A 13,721-nucleotide genomic window follows, 5' to 3' on the forward strand; every position below is an offset into this window, starting at 1 on the left:
AAAATAGGATCTAGTGAAAACCATGGCTGGGAACCTAGGACCAGAAGGATCCCCATTACAACATCAGGGTGTTGGCTCCAGACCAATGCAGTCCAATGAAACTCTTATATCTGCTGCTGTCCAATATGGTAGCCACTGGCCCCATGTGGCTACTGAGGACTTGAAGTGTTGCTAGTGACTACCTTATTGGACAGCGCACTTCCATAACCATGAACACGTTAAAGAGCATCTATAAACAGACTCTTCAGTGAAGCTGTAGTCACGGTAAATAAAGTTGACCCCATGTTTGTTTGGATAAAGTAGATGATTAATCCACAGGAAGACGTTAAGGGAAGTGTGTCTTTGGCCAACCAAGGTCTGGTCTCTGAGATGTGTATCTAGGAGTTTCACCACATCTTTCTAGAGTGTGTGTCTCTGCCTCTGGGAAAGATGGAATGAATCCTGGGCCAGATGGACAGGAGTAAATCATAAGGTTTTTATGGACACACGAAATATTTCCTGTGTTTTTCTTTGATCTCACCAGCCCCACCAAGGCAAGGAGACCAGCAGGGGATTCCTCTGTGCCTTCCCTGCTACCTGAAAGGAAGTTAAATGTTTTGGAGGCGCACTAGTGAAAACACAACTTAAAAATTCTATCCTGGTATGTACTTAGACTTGTTACTAGGCTTAAACACAGAAGCCTTATCTCTGCTTTTTAGAAACAGAAACATAAATGTGTCCTATTTCTCTCTTTCTCAGCGGCCTTCCCTTCTCTCACAAAGAGCAAAGGAACTGACCCGGGTGCCCGGGAAAACTGTGGAAACTACCAAGGACGATAGTGGGCGCCCCCTCCAGCCTAGTGATCCTGCCACTCTCTACTGTGAAATAACTCAGGGAAAGCTATAAACACATGTAACATGAATTCAATATGAACAAAATTCTGATCTTCTGAGATTCTACGAATGTGCAACTAGGATAAAATAGTAAGACAGAAAGATAACCAGGGGACATGAACTCAGCCCCAGCAGAAATAATGAATTACTAAGAAAAAGGAGGAGGCAGTATAGAAACATACATGGACTCCAAAGACCATAATTTATTCTCACTTGTAGATTCTCTTAAGCCTCAGTTTCCTTGTCTGTAAAATGGAGATAAAAGCACCTCAGAAGAGACTATTCTGGACTAAGAGATTTAACAACCACACGTAATGTATAATCTTATTTGAATCCTGATATCAAAAAGACCAATTGGAAGAGACACTTCTGAGATAAGAGAAAAATTTTGAAGATGGACTGTGTATTAGATGATTCCAAAGAATTATGTTTATGTTTTGAAAGAATGTCCATATTTTTTAGAAATTCATGCTGAGATGTATAGGTAGCATGATATAAGTTCTGGAATTTGCTTTAATATACTTACCAACAAAGGAGGGAGGGAAGGAGGGGAATTAGTGTAAAAATGCTTGTTTTTGGCTCTACCCAGCTATAAACACCCGATTTATCCAGCCCTGCCTCTCTCTAGCACACACTGCCACATTTAAAACCCAAACCTTCCTAAAACATTCTCAACTATGAACCACACAAGATGCTGGCTCCTGGCAGGGGCTACCTGTAGGTATTACATATTCTCAAATCAGTCATTTGACATTTTTATGGCATCACAAAATCTACACCTTTGCTCTAGCCTAAATCAACAACAAAAGCATCAGCCAAGACTGCCTATATTATAGAATTCTTGTAAATCAGCAGTTGCCTTCAGGCTCAGGGGGCCTCCAAATTTGATCAGCTGTTCAAAACAGTAAAATCTCATTAGTTCAATATCCAACCACTCACCAGTGAGACCAACTTCAAAGTCACAAACGCTCTGAAACCGATGAGAAAATAACCAGGAAACTTCTGTATTTTTAAGTAACAAGCTGAGAACATGATTTCTTGTCAACAGGAAAAATAGGATAGCATTCTATTAAAGTTTTTTTTCTTTTCTTTAATTACTCCTCCCCTTCCCTTTTATGATGAAACACCTTTTTCCTAGCGGAAAAGAATTGGTACGACTCTACTTCCCTATAATCATGGTAAGAAAGTAGATGTTAAAAGCCCTTTATATAAGCTTGATGTTGACTATTTTGATCCCCTAACATTCCAATTAGTGATGATGTCGACCTGGGCACCAGGATGGAAAAAGATGGCATTAACTTTCATCCTTGCTGAATAATGTTATGGAAGGAGGAGTGTTGTTTATCGGCATTTTAGTAAAACCCATTATTATGTAGCAGCCATCTTTCTTGAACATGTCAGGGAACACTGACATAGTTGTTGGCAAGCGCATTGGGCACTAAATCTGCCCTGACACCTATCAGATGGTGAAAAACAAAAGAGGAAAATACTGAGTGTGTATGTGGGTTTACTTATTGTTTTTTTGTTTTTTTGTTTTTTTTTTTACTTGCTTGGGGCACAGAAATGAGAATGAGAGAAGCTATTTACCAAACCCAATTAACTGTCTGATCCCTAGCTAGGTCAGGCAAAAGGTGCCGCTCACACTGTCATTTGGAACCAGATGTTGTCATCACGTTGTTAATGGTCTACATAGACCCAAAGAATTTGATAAATACAAAGGCCAGTGGCACTGAGAGAAGGCACATGGTGGAAGGTAGTGAATATGACAGTGTCTCCCCCACTGTGTGCCAGTGAGAAGCTTCTGGAACGTGTCTGTCAGTGTGGCAAAGCCTACTGATTGCAAACAAACTCTTGAGGCCAAGATTTGGTAAGGGGAGTCCAGCTGGCACGTTAAGGAATGGGGCCCACACTTGGCCAGGCCAGGAAATCCCTCCCCCAAAGTGTGCTTGCTGTCTTATTTGTACACACACAGCCTGCTCTTAAGCCTTGTCTTTTTAACACTTTGTTTTTACCTTAATAATACATTCCACCTCTTCCAGAAGCTATTCTGAAAGATCTCAGCTTTAGTGATGAAGAGAATAAAAGGGATACTAATAACCATGTTATTGTCACAATTTTTTTAAAGAACCATATCACTCCCAGATTATTTTCATGGTGGCTTTTGTAAAGAAAGCTTCATAACAATGATATGCTTCTCTTCAACTAGAACATTGCTTCACTGTCACATGATTTCACTAGACAGAGTTCCATGACAGTAGTTTATTTTGTTACCTTCTATATCACTAGTGTAAGAATGGTTTTGTCACATGGTGAGTGTTCAACAGATATTTGTTGGATGAATGAATAAATAAAATTAGTCTATTTTACCTGTTGTTCAGTGGCAAAGGAAAAATATGTTAGATTCATAAGGTGATGTCTAAAAATGAATTTCTCTAAGACATTTCTTCATTCCTTTGTATCGTGTTTCTCTCATATGATAAAATTCTTGTCTTCTAAAGATAATTTGACTCCTAATTTGTTTGTCACATGGAAACCAAACACATTAACCAAAAAAGGAGTAGGCAGGAATCCCGCTGTGCATATGTTTTATTCTTTAAAAAACACTACCAAACCAGCCACAGAAAGCCACTGTCTAAGAATCAAATTGACAATTCCTGTAGCACAATTGGCTCTCACTGGCAAATCTTCTAAATTACCAAAATGGTTTTGGAAACCAGACCAGAGACAACATTAACATGCAAAACTCTGCCAGATTCTCACACAAGTTTTTAACATCACCCTCCATATTTGGTACAGATGAAAGGGAAATTGGAGGCCTGTGGAAAATATGAGTAGTGGGGTCACAGATTTTTCTTTGCTTCTCACATATCCCTCCACGTTCTGGAGGGGAAGGAAATGGCTTACGTAATGTTATGCTAGTGCTAAATGACTATAGTTTCGATGTTAGTGCTAACCACCTAAGGCAGGTCAGGGTGTGGATTCTGGCTTTCTAGCTGGGGGAACCACGGAAGTCACTAGAGCCTTCCAGCTTTTTCCATCTCTACAATCCAATAAGACTCTAGCAGCAGCAGCACAAAGCACAGACACTTCCAAAAACCTGAGGTTCTTCTCTTCTAGCCCAATGATGTGCTTAACAGGAAAGAGGAAATGAAATTAAATGAAAACAGATTTCCAAAAACATTGTAGTTACTGGCCAAATCAAAGTCCAAAGAAATGTTAACAGCCCATGATTATATTCTTGGTAAAGGATGATCCAAAACATAATCCATCAGGAAAAAGACAGTTTAGTCCAAGATATTCCTTGAGAGGGAATCCCAGTAGTACACGAAGTAGCTCCAACCTTCCTCACAGCAGGAAAAATAGCCCCTCTCTTTCTCAATCTGGTACATGAGCCTACCATGCCACAAATGTATTACAAAGCCAACTCCCCAGCTTAGAAAGATGAGAAGGGCCTAGCAGAGTAGGTGGCATGCAGCTCTATGTCCCAAATGCATCCTGCATCCATCTAAGGAAATTTAACATTTGGTTACTAAGCTTCATACAAGCATGCTTCCAGACTACTGAGGAACTCCCAAAAATGAACTGACTTTTCTTCTTAGCATGCTTACTCTATTACAGCTAATACTATGTTATCACCCATATATGTAGGCTCTGACATTTATTTATTCACCTGGATCCTGTCAATTATTTCTGAGCAATTAGCATTTTTCTTTGTTTATGTCTGTTTCCCTAGGTATGCTCAGCTTTTCTGCCTCATCTGTACAATTCTATGATTTCTACTGTTCCTTGTATCCCTTCATCTGTTATTTAAAAATCATTCTCCAAATTTATGTAGATCTGAAAGATTGATGCATGTAAAACTAAAGATTTACCATCATAAAGTTAAAGTGGTCTCAGTCCACTCACTAGACACTACTTTGGAGTGGGGTAGAGTGGAGGATATTAAGTATTCATTTTTAAGTTTGTCATATTGACAAAAGAGCAATATGATGTGGTTCTTAATAAATTCGCATAGGTTTGCATCTGAGCTTTGAATGATTTAGGAATACTACCATTTATTGTTCAGTTTCTCTATTGGAATGAACTCTAAGAACAAAAACCATTTGAATCAACCACACTGCCTTATTTAAACTTGTCATTAATATGGTTGAAACCTTCCTTTAATGATATTCAGATCTTACATATTTAGAATTCCTTCCTTCACACTCTTGACAAGTTACCTGTGATCTTTTTATTGGACAAATATTTACAGTCACTCTGTTTTAAAGCATAACATCTTTTTCACCAAGTTATTGACCAAGTTTGAACTGTCCATTCTTTTATTCATTTATTCAGCTAACATTTACTAAGTGCCTATTGTGAGCAAGTTACTGTGCTAAGAGCTCAGAATATGAACATAAATCACAAATTTTACACTAAGAGACTTAGAGATTATTAAGGAAAATAAGGGATGCGAATAATCACAATGAAAGATAAGAAGAGAAAAGTACCACAAGGAACTTAGTATACTAGAAGAGTTCAGAGAAATACTTTTAGGTACAAAAAGTTCAGGGAAAGTTTCCTTAAAAGAAATATTTTTAAGGTTGAAGAATAAGCTCACAAACATATATATGAGGGGTGTGTGCATGTGTATGTGTATATATATACACATACACACATAAGTATATAACCACATGGTATTTTAAAAATTTGTCTAGGCTGGGGACAGTGACTCACACCTATAATCCTACTAGCACTTTGGGAGGCTGAGGTGGGATGATCCATTGAGGCCAGGAATTCAAGACCAGGCTGGGCAACATAGCAAGACCCTGTCTCTACAAAAAATAGAAAAATTAGCCAGGAGTGGTGGTGTATGCCTACAGTCCCAGCTACTCAGGAAGCTGAGGCAGGAGGATTGTTTGGGCCTAGGAGTTTGAGGCTGTAGTGAGCTATGATCTCAACACTGTACTTTAACCTGGGTGACAGAGTGAAACCCTATCTCAAAAAAATATATATTTTTTTGTCTGTCTTCCTCCATTATACCACAGCAAGTTCCTTAAGGGCAAGGGACACTGTTTTTGTCCACATTATTTTTGTTTTCTTTCTTCTTTTTTTAACCCCAAACTGCTTCAGAGGCAAGTACATTATCATTTTTCTAATACCTAGGAAAATACCTGGAATATGCTCAATAGATGTTTATTGAATGCATAACTTTATTAATAATTAATTTGGTCACAGGGAGAACTCCAGGCAGAGGCCACAGACAGCAGTTGATTACAGACAGAGTCTTTCGATTCCATTGTTTGACAAATATAGCATCTTTCAACTATGAAAAATAAAGATGTTTCTTGTGCCATTTTAAGGTTTATTTTTATTTGAAACAAACTTCCTTGTCATCTCCCCATGTCCTGCTCTATGAATTTGCTAGGCGTGCCTGTATATGCTGAGAGACAGCAAAGCTCCGGGTAGAAATTTCCTCTTCTCACCCCAGTTCCTTAGCAGCTTCCTAGCTGAGTGGGGGCTTCATTTATGGCTCCTCCAAAATGTGGGAATGTTTCACCATGGCTACACTGAGGATTAACCAAACTCGGGCAAGTGTTTGGAGAGATTTAGACGAAGGTCCCCTTGGGCCCACAAGGTATTAATGCAATGGAATGTTTAGAAAATCATGCAGCTTGGCTCAATTCTTCAAACTTGTGAGGCTCTGTTTTAGAATTATTGCAATGTTCCCATTTCCAACAGATCATAGTCCATTACCATTCACAGCATGGGAAAGACTTAGGGAAAGGAGAAAGAAAAAACAAAGCCTGAAGCCTGCATTACTTCAGTATGGGAGCAGGGATGATTGGGGAAAAGAATGTGATAAATAAGTACATGAAAAGTGAGATCCAAAGACATTCAGGGTGGATAAAGAGAGACCCTTCCCCCAGGATGATTTAGGACTGAATCTTTCTCATTTCCTTTACTCTCAGCATTGTTTATATACATTAAATGATAGAGAAGACCCTTTATTTTAAAGAGGTTCTTAGTAAATTCACCTGATTATGTATGAGAGGTGATTAAAGTCAGGGCAAAACTTGTGATCCCAAAAGCCATTTTCATTAAAGATCCTCATTTTTTGAATTATGTGGAGTGCCTGGCAATGGCATTTTCTTGACAACTCTCAACAAAGGTGCATGATAACAGTGCTTTACATTCCATGACATTCACAATTTAGTAAGTACGTTCATATTTATGAACTATTGGATACTAACACTCTAGGAGTATCATAAGCCCCATGTTTTAATTCCCTTTTCACAGATAAAGAAATAAACTCAAGTTGAATATGTTGGTTTCCATTAACTGCTTATTAGTGATAGAGCCATTTTGTAAATGTTATTTCATTTAAACTAGCTCTATAAGAGAAGTGTTATCATCCCTTATTACAGATGATTTCTTCAAATCAGATAAATTAGGTACTTTCCAAAATATCACAGAATTTGCAAAATGGTGACTCTGCTAGGTTAACATGGCCATTAGTGCATCAATATTCTATTCTTTAATCACATTCATTCAATACCATATGTATTGAGCACATACTATGTATCAAGCACTGTTCTAGGCACTTTAGATATACCAGCATCTTGTGGTGTTTACATGTTCAAAATGGGAATAAATGAATTACTTTACTATTCTGTGTGTGTGTACACACACACCTACTGAGACTCTATAGCAGGCATCCTCAAACTACAGCCCATGGGCCACATATGGGTGTTTTTGCAAATTTGTCTTTTTGCTTCAAAATAAAATATGTGCAGTGTGCATAGGAATTTGTTCATAGTTTTTTTAAACTATAGTCCGGCCCTCCAGCGGTCTGAGGGACAGTGAACTGCCCCCCCCCCCGTTTAAAAAGTTTGAGGACCCCTGCTCTATAGGAACAACCATAGTTGTTGAACATAGTTCGAAGTGAATTTACCAGCACTTAATTTCACAAGTGGAAACAGCTTATATGTTTTGAGTACATCAAGCACTGCTCAAGTGGTTGCAATAGCCACTGCCAAGATTTCCCTGCACTGTTTAGGCAGAATACAATGACTACATCTTGAAAGAACCACACCCCCAGGGCCTTAATAGCTAAATGTAATTTCCTAACCCACAATCCTAGACTCAGAACCCACTGTCAGAGAAAGGATAAATCAATGCTAAAGCTAAGGGTATTCATATTAAATTATGTCTGTTTATGCTTCGTTGATGGTCCGAAGAATCTGATGACCCTGATCTAAACTTGAAAATAAAATGTTTATATTTTTTGTTTAAGAATAAGTTGGTTACATAGAAATGTTTTGTGCAACTCAGCCACCAACTGTCTCTTAGGGAATTTGGAGAGTGCTACGCTACCATTCAAATATTTTCTTTCTTTCTCTCTGCCCCCATTTTTTTTAATGTTAATTGATTTGCTCCATGAAATGCCCTGTAAAGTGGCCAGATGTTGTAAGAGAATCTTGATAGTATGGGAATTCAGCAGGAGACTCCAGTAGCACAAAGTGATCCTCGAGTTTCCCCAGCTCTCAATTTAGTGAAAACAAAGGCTCCCACTTTAAGTGGGATTATGAAGAATCTCCTGGATTTCACTAGTAATGTCTAAAGAAAAGCAAAATGCTCACTTACTCCTACCACTAAACACACAAAACAGGACTTTGTTGACACAGAAGAAATCACTGTGGACGAGCAGCAGGGAGACCTAGGTTAACTCTTAACTCTGCTGTTGCCTAGCTGTGTGACCGTGGACAGACCATACGCTTTCCCAGATCTCACATTCCCATGTATCAAAATGGACGTTGCATACGGTAGGTTTCCTTTAGGTATGAACATAGTGCTGTGGGAATTTAGGGGAGCAGGTAACTCTCCCAGGGAAAATCACATAGAGGAGGTGATATTTGGTTTAGCCTTTGAAGGAAAAGTAGAGTTTTGCCTCTACTTTCCCTGCTGACAAAGACAGGGACAGAAATGAACGAAAGAATGTTGAATTAATCTAGGTATAGAAAACCAAGAGGCGGCTGGAAATACAGATCTACGGACTGTGGAGAGATGTCACAGTCACATCTGTTCACATGCATTGGGATATCCAGACTGAGGAAGGATGGTTGTAAAGAAGGCAGATAAAATCATTAGAGCTGATGTTTTTCAAATCCTTTAGAAGTCCAGTAGAATTAGGAATCAGAAATTCCACCAAGCTCATAAACTTTATAGGTGAGCGCCAGCAGAGGGCTGAGATTGCAATTCATGTTTAGATTCTCTGACAGTTTGAGCAATAAGTATATGACCTGCAAAGCTGAAAACTACATGTCCTATCATAAAAGTGTGGAAACAAACATTGAAGGAGCATCCATGTGGTATGTTAAAGGAAGAATTTCTGCATTTGGAGGGAAGCTGGACTAGGTGCTCATAGTTCCCTTGCAACTCTAATGCAGTATATATTAAGATCCGTAACTAAAGTGAGGAGTGGGGAGCAATGGATTCATGTAAACTCGAGAAGAGAGATATAGTAGTTGAGTGGGGCAGTAGTGCCGACCAAAATTTATTTTAAAGAAAGAAAGAAAAGCATAACAAAAATACAAGAACTAAGATACTGTAGGGAGAAGAAACACAGGAGTCAGGACACTGGTGAAGTGTAGGATGTGACCCCAACCTGCTGCAGACAGTTGATGGACCATTTCAGCTCCTAGCCAACACTATGGCACACACAGCAAAACAAATCTGTAGACGACGCGACCACTCTTCTACCCTCTCTTCCTCCTCATTAATCAGAAGTGAATAGATTTTTATAAGAAAATAAAGCTCTTGCTTATCAAAATATCCTCGAACATCTGTGTGCTGGAAGGTCACAATTCTAGCATCAGAAGCATCAAAAAAGACACAACATATTTTAACCCTAGCACTTATTCTCACCATGAATTATTTTTAGAAAGAAAGCGCATAAATCAGGCAATATTCTGCAGAGAAGAGAATTCTTTTTATCAGTAAAGGAAATTTGTGGCCTGATAGTGACAGAACATTAGAATACGCTTTTACCTCTGCTACTGGTTTACAAATGCTTCAGAAATACACAAAGGATTTAAAAAAAATAGGAGTACAGTGCCTCGGGGAGTACCGCTAGTTTAAATAACACATGAAAAGTATTTATGAGCCCCTTTTTATGAGGTGGTCAAAGAAAAGACCATCCAGCATGTAACATAAGACTGGCTGAAGAAGAAAGCGTTTCCAAACCACATTGGAGAGTTAAGCATGAATGGAATTTTATTTCAGTCTCTATTGCTTATTTAAATTAATGGTGTTTTCAGATGGGACCTAAATGATAATGCAGATCAAGGTGAGGCTTGCCAGGAAGAAAATATACTAGTCTATTATTCAAAGAATGTTACTAGGTAATGCTGAAATAATCTGAAATATATGGGTTTAGCAAAAGGGGATTTATGGAAGGGGTATGCGGTTGTAATACGCCCCAGTCCATTTTGAATTCCGTGGGTTGAGCATTTCATGAGAGCCAGGGCTCTGGAGCTACTCCACATTCAGCAAATGTGGCTAGGTTGCCTTCAGCCAAGGCAGCCAGAGCATTGTACACACAGAACCACAACATGTTGTCATAGCACCAGCGCTGTTCGGCTATAAAGTAGGCTGTTGTTCATTTATTCAGTTGTTCCAACTGCCCCTTCTACAAAGTGCATGCCTTCGGCTCTATTCCTGCTAAGTGGCAATGGGTCTGAGCGAATCTGCTCACCGTCTCCTTGCTGGGCCTCCCTCTTTGTGACAAGAGCATGCCCTCGTGTGTGACAGCTGGCAAAGGTTACGGGTTGTGGATGCAGCCATGGAACAGAACAAAGATAACTGGCCCCCAGAGGCATTAAACTGAGATCCTTGGCCTCATTAATTTTCTATCTTATAACGAGCATCTGCCCCATGAGTTGTATCAGTAACAAATTGTAACGGTAAAGTGTTCCCTCAGGCCACCAGTTGATTGAGTTCCATAGCTGTGTCAAGAGTATTGATGTGTTCAGCCCTTAAATGAATGCTAAATGCTCCTGGTCATTCACTCATTTATTCTACAGACATTGATTAAGCACTGACTATGTTCTAGGCTATAATCAAATGGATATGACTTTCCACCAAACTTATTTTGGATACCAAAAACATAACACAGTGTTCTAAATCTGAAATTTGCATTTATGGATAAGAAAAAAGAAAGCCTCGTTGTTTGTTTAAAATTTGAAATAGAATTAACACAGCAATTCCCCCTCAAAAAGCCCACATTCCCAGTTCAGAAACATCAAGCCAAGTTACCTATTTTATAAACCTCACATTTAATAGAAACATCATTGGATTAAACTTAGAAAAAGAAATGCAATATTAGACAGTTTGCCATTTGTATATCCACACAATAGCTTCAAAATATTATGAAGGTGAGGAAAAGGAAATTCAGTTTTTAACAAATTCAGTAAAACCATTAAATCATTTTCCACTCCATTTTATAGCATCAAACTAATTTTAAATTTCCCTTTAAACATTCACTTTCTTTTTTCCTTGGTTAACTATCTTCCTTATCCCCAAGCTTTTGGTTTGTAGCAGATTGGACAGTGCTGGAAATGACTGATGCATAGCAGGCATCTCGACTTCTGCTTATTTAAAAGGGACCGTCAGCCAGTGCCCAGTGCAGCTTGCTCACACAGAACCCCATCTCCTCAGTGACCAGTCTCCACTGCCCTTTTCTTCTCTTCTTGCCAGATGGAATAGCAGTTTACCAGCAGGAGGAACTCCATCCTTGACTGCCTCCATGCAAGACCACTGGTTAGACAACAAACTTGTCTACTCTTGTACACTTGTCAAGTCCAACCCAAGGTCAATGATCTTTTCTTCGTCTGGTGGTGGAGATAACTCTCCAGAAGGCAGAGGAGACAGTTTAATTAGTTTTTATTAAAAGCTAATCTGGCCTTTTCACAAGATGGCGCCGAAGGCAAAGAAGGAAGCTCCTGCCCCTCCCAAAGCCGAAGCCAAAGCAAAGGCTTTGAAGGCCAAGAAGGCAGTGCTAAAAGGCGTCCACAGCCACAAAAAAAAGAAGATCCGTAAGTCACCCACCTTCCGGCGGCCAAAGACACTGCGGCTCCGGAGGCAGCCCAAATATCCTCGGAGGAGCGCCCCCAGGAGAAACAAGCTTGACCACTATGCCATCATCAAGTTCCCCTTGACCACAGAGTCTGGCATGAAGAAGATAGAAGACAACAACACACTTGTGTTCATTGTGGATGTCAAAGCCAATAAGCACCAGATCAAACAGGCTGTGAAGAAGCTCTATGACATTGATGTGGCCAAGGTCAACACCCTGATCAGGCCTGATGGAGAGAAGAAGGCATACGTTCGACTGGCTCCTGGTTATGATGCTTTGGATGTTGCTGACAAAATTGGGATCATATAAACCGAGTCCAGCTGGCTAATTCTAAATATATATATCTTCTCACCTTAAAAAAAAAAAAAAAAAAGCTAATCTGTATTTGCTCACTTTTCACTATAATAAAGTACTTTTGAAAACATATCCTGCCATACCAAATACAGATCAAATGAAAACAGGATGCTGCTGCCATTTTATTCATTGCAGTCTTTACTGTACATGGTGGAGGCAGGAGTTTCAGGCTTTTGAGCAATGACTCAAAAATCACTCCAGGCCGGGCGCCTCGTGCTCACCCATGCCTGTAATTCTAGCACTCTGGAAGGCCGAGGTGGGCGGATCGTTTGAGCTTAGGAGTTCAAGACCAGCCTGAGCAAGAGCAAGACCTCATCTCTACTAAAAAAAATAGAAATTAGCCAAACAACTAAAAATATATAAAGAAAAAGTTAGCCGGGAATGGTGGTGCATGCCTGTAGTCCCAGCTACTCAGGAGGCTGAAACAGAAGAATTACTTCAGCCCAGGAGTGTGAGGTTGCTGTGAGCTAGGCTAACGCCATGGCACTCTAGCCCGGGCAACAGAGACTCTCTCTCTCTTTAAAAAAAAAAAAAAAAAAGTCACTCTAAACTTTACCAGTACAATGCCATGTGGTGGAAAGGGTTTTTAATCATATTATAGATTTCTAGTCATTTTTGAAAATAAGAACCTGTGATTTTTGTTTTTTTGTTCCATTAATCTGTTTTATGGGTTGGCAAACAAAGAACAACTTCTGCAAGTCCCTATTTGTTTGATTTTTTTCCCTAGAAAAGAAACAATGTAGTACCTCGAATCTGCCTGATTAAGTTACTCTATTGGACTTTATGCTCAGATTCTTCCTTTTCCTTTCCCAGAGGCAGGCGTGCAGTTTTTAAATGAAAAATTATAATGGCTGAATCCAGATGCAGCCCAGTTTCTCTAAGAATATTTTGGATTATCTAGCAGCAACTCTATTTAGATTGTTCCAGTAGCTTAAAAGTCATGAACATTTAATCCTACAAGTGTTTTCCCAAGAGGCTACTTCAGTGCATTCTCATAGGTGATAGAACATTATTCATGAAGCGAAGCTTCCAGCAGCATCAATTGGTGATCACTGTAACTCTAAAGAACACAGTGTTGGTCTTGGCTCCCTTGACAACTAAGCCTGAAATAATACTTTTTGATATAGTTTTTTTTAAAGGATATCCCATAACCAAGAGGAGAATACAAACTCATACTCTTATTCGTTGAAATGCCATGGTTCAGATACTGCACTATAGAATGCCTCTTCTATGCCAGGACTGTGATAGGTCCTGGGATATTTGGGTTTCCCAGATGGCGTGGTTGCCATGGGATCCAGGGACCTCTAAAAATAAGACAAGCCCTGACTATTACCAGCAGGGATCAATCATGATTCCCCTCTGCCTTGGGCATCACGTCT

General features: G+C 39.5%; 1 pseudogene; it reads left to right on the forward strand.

Moving 5' to 3' along the window:
• Positions 1–11,814: 11,814 nt before the first annotated feature.
• LOC105874701 (large ribosomal subunit protein uL23 pseudogene) lies at positions 11,815–12,297 on the forward strand (annotated as a pseudogene).
• Positions 12,298–13,721: the final 1,424 nt, after the last annotated feature.

Source organism: Microcebus murinus, chromosome 7, assembly GCF_040939455.1.
Source record: "Microcebus murinus isolate Inina chromosome 7, M.murinus_Inina_mat1.0, whole genome shotgun sequence".
NCBI classification, from domain to species: domain Eukaryota; kingdom Metazoa; phylum Chordata; class Mammalia; order Primates; family Cheirogaleidae; genus Microcebus; species Microcebus murinus.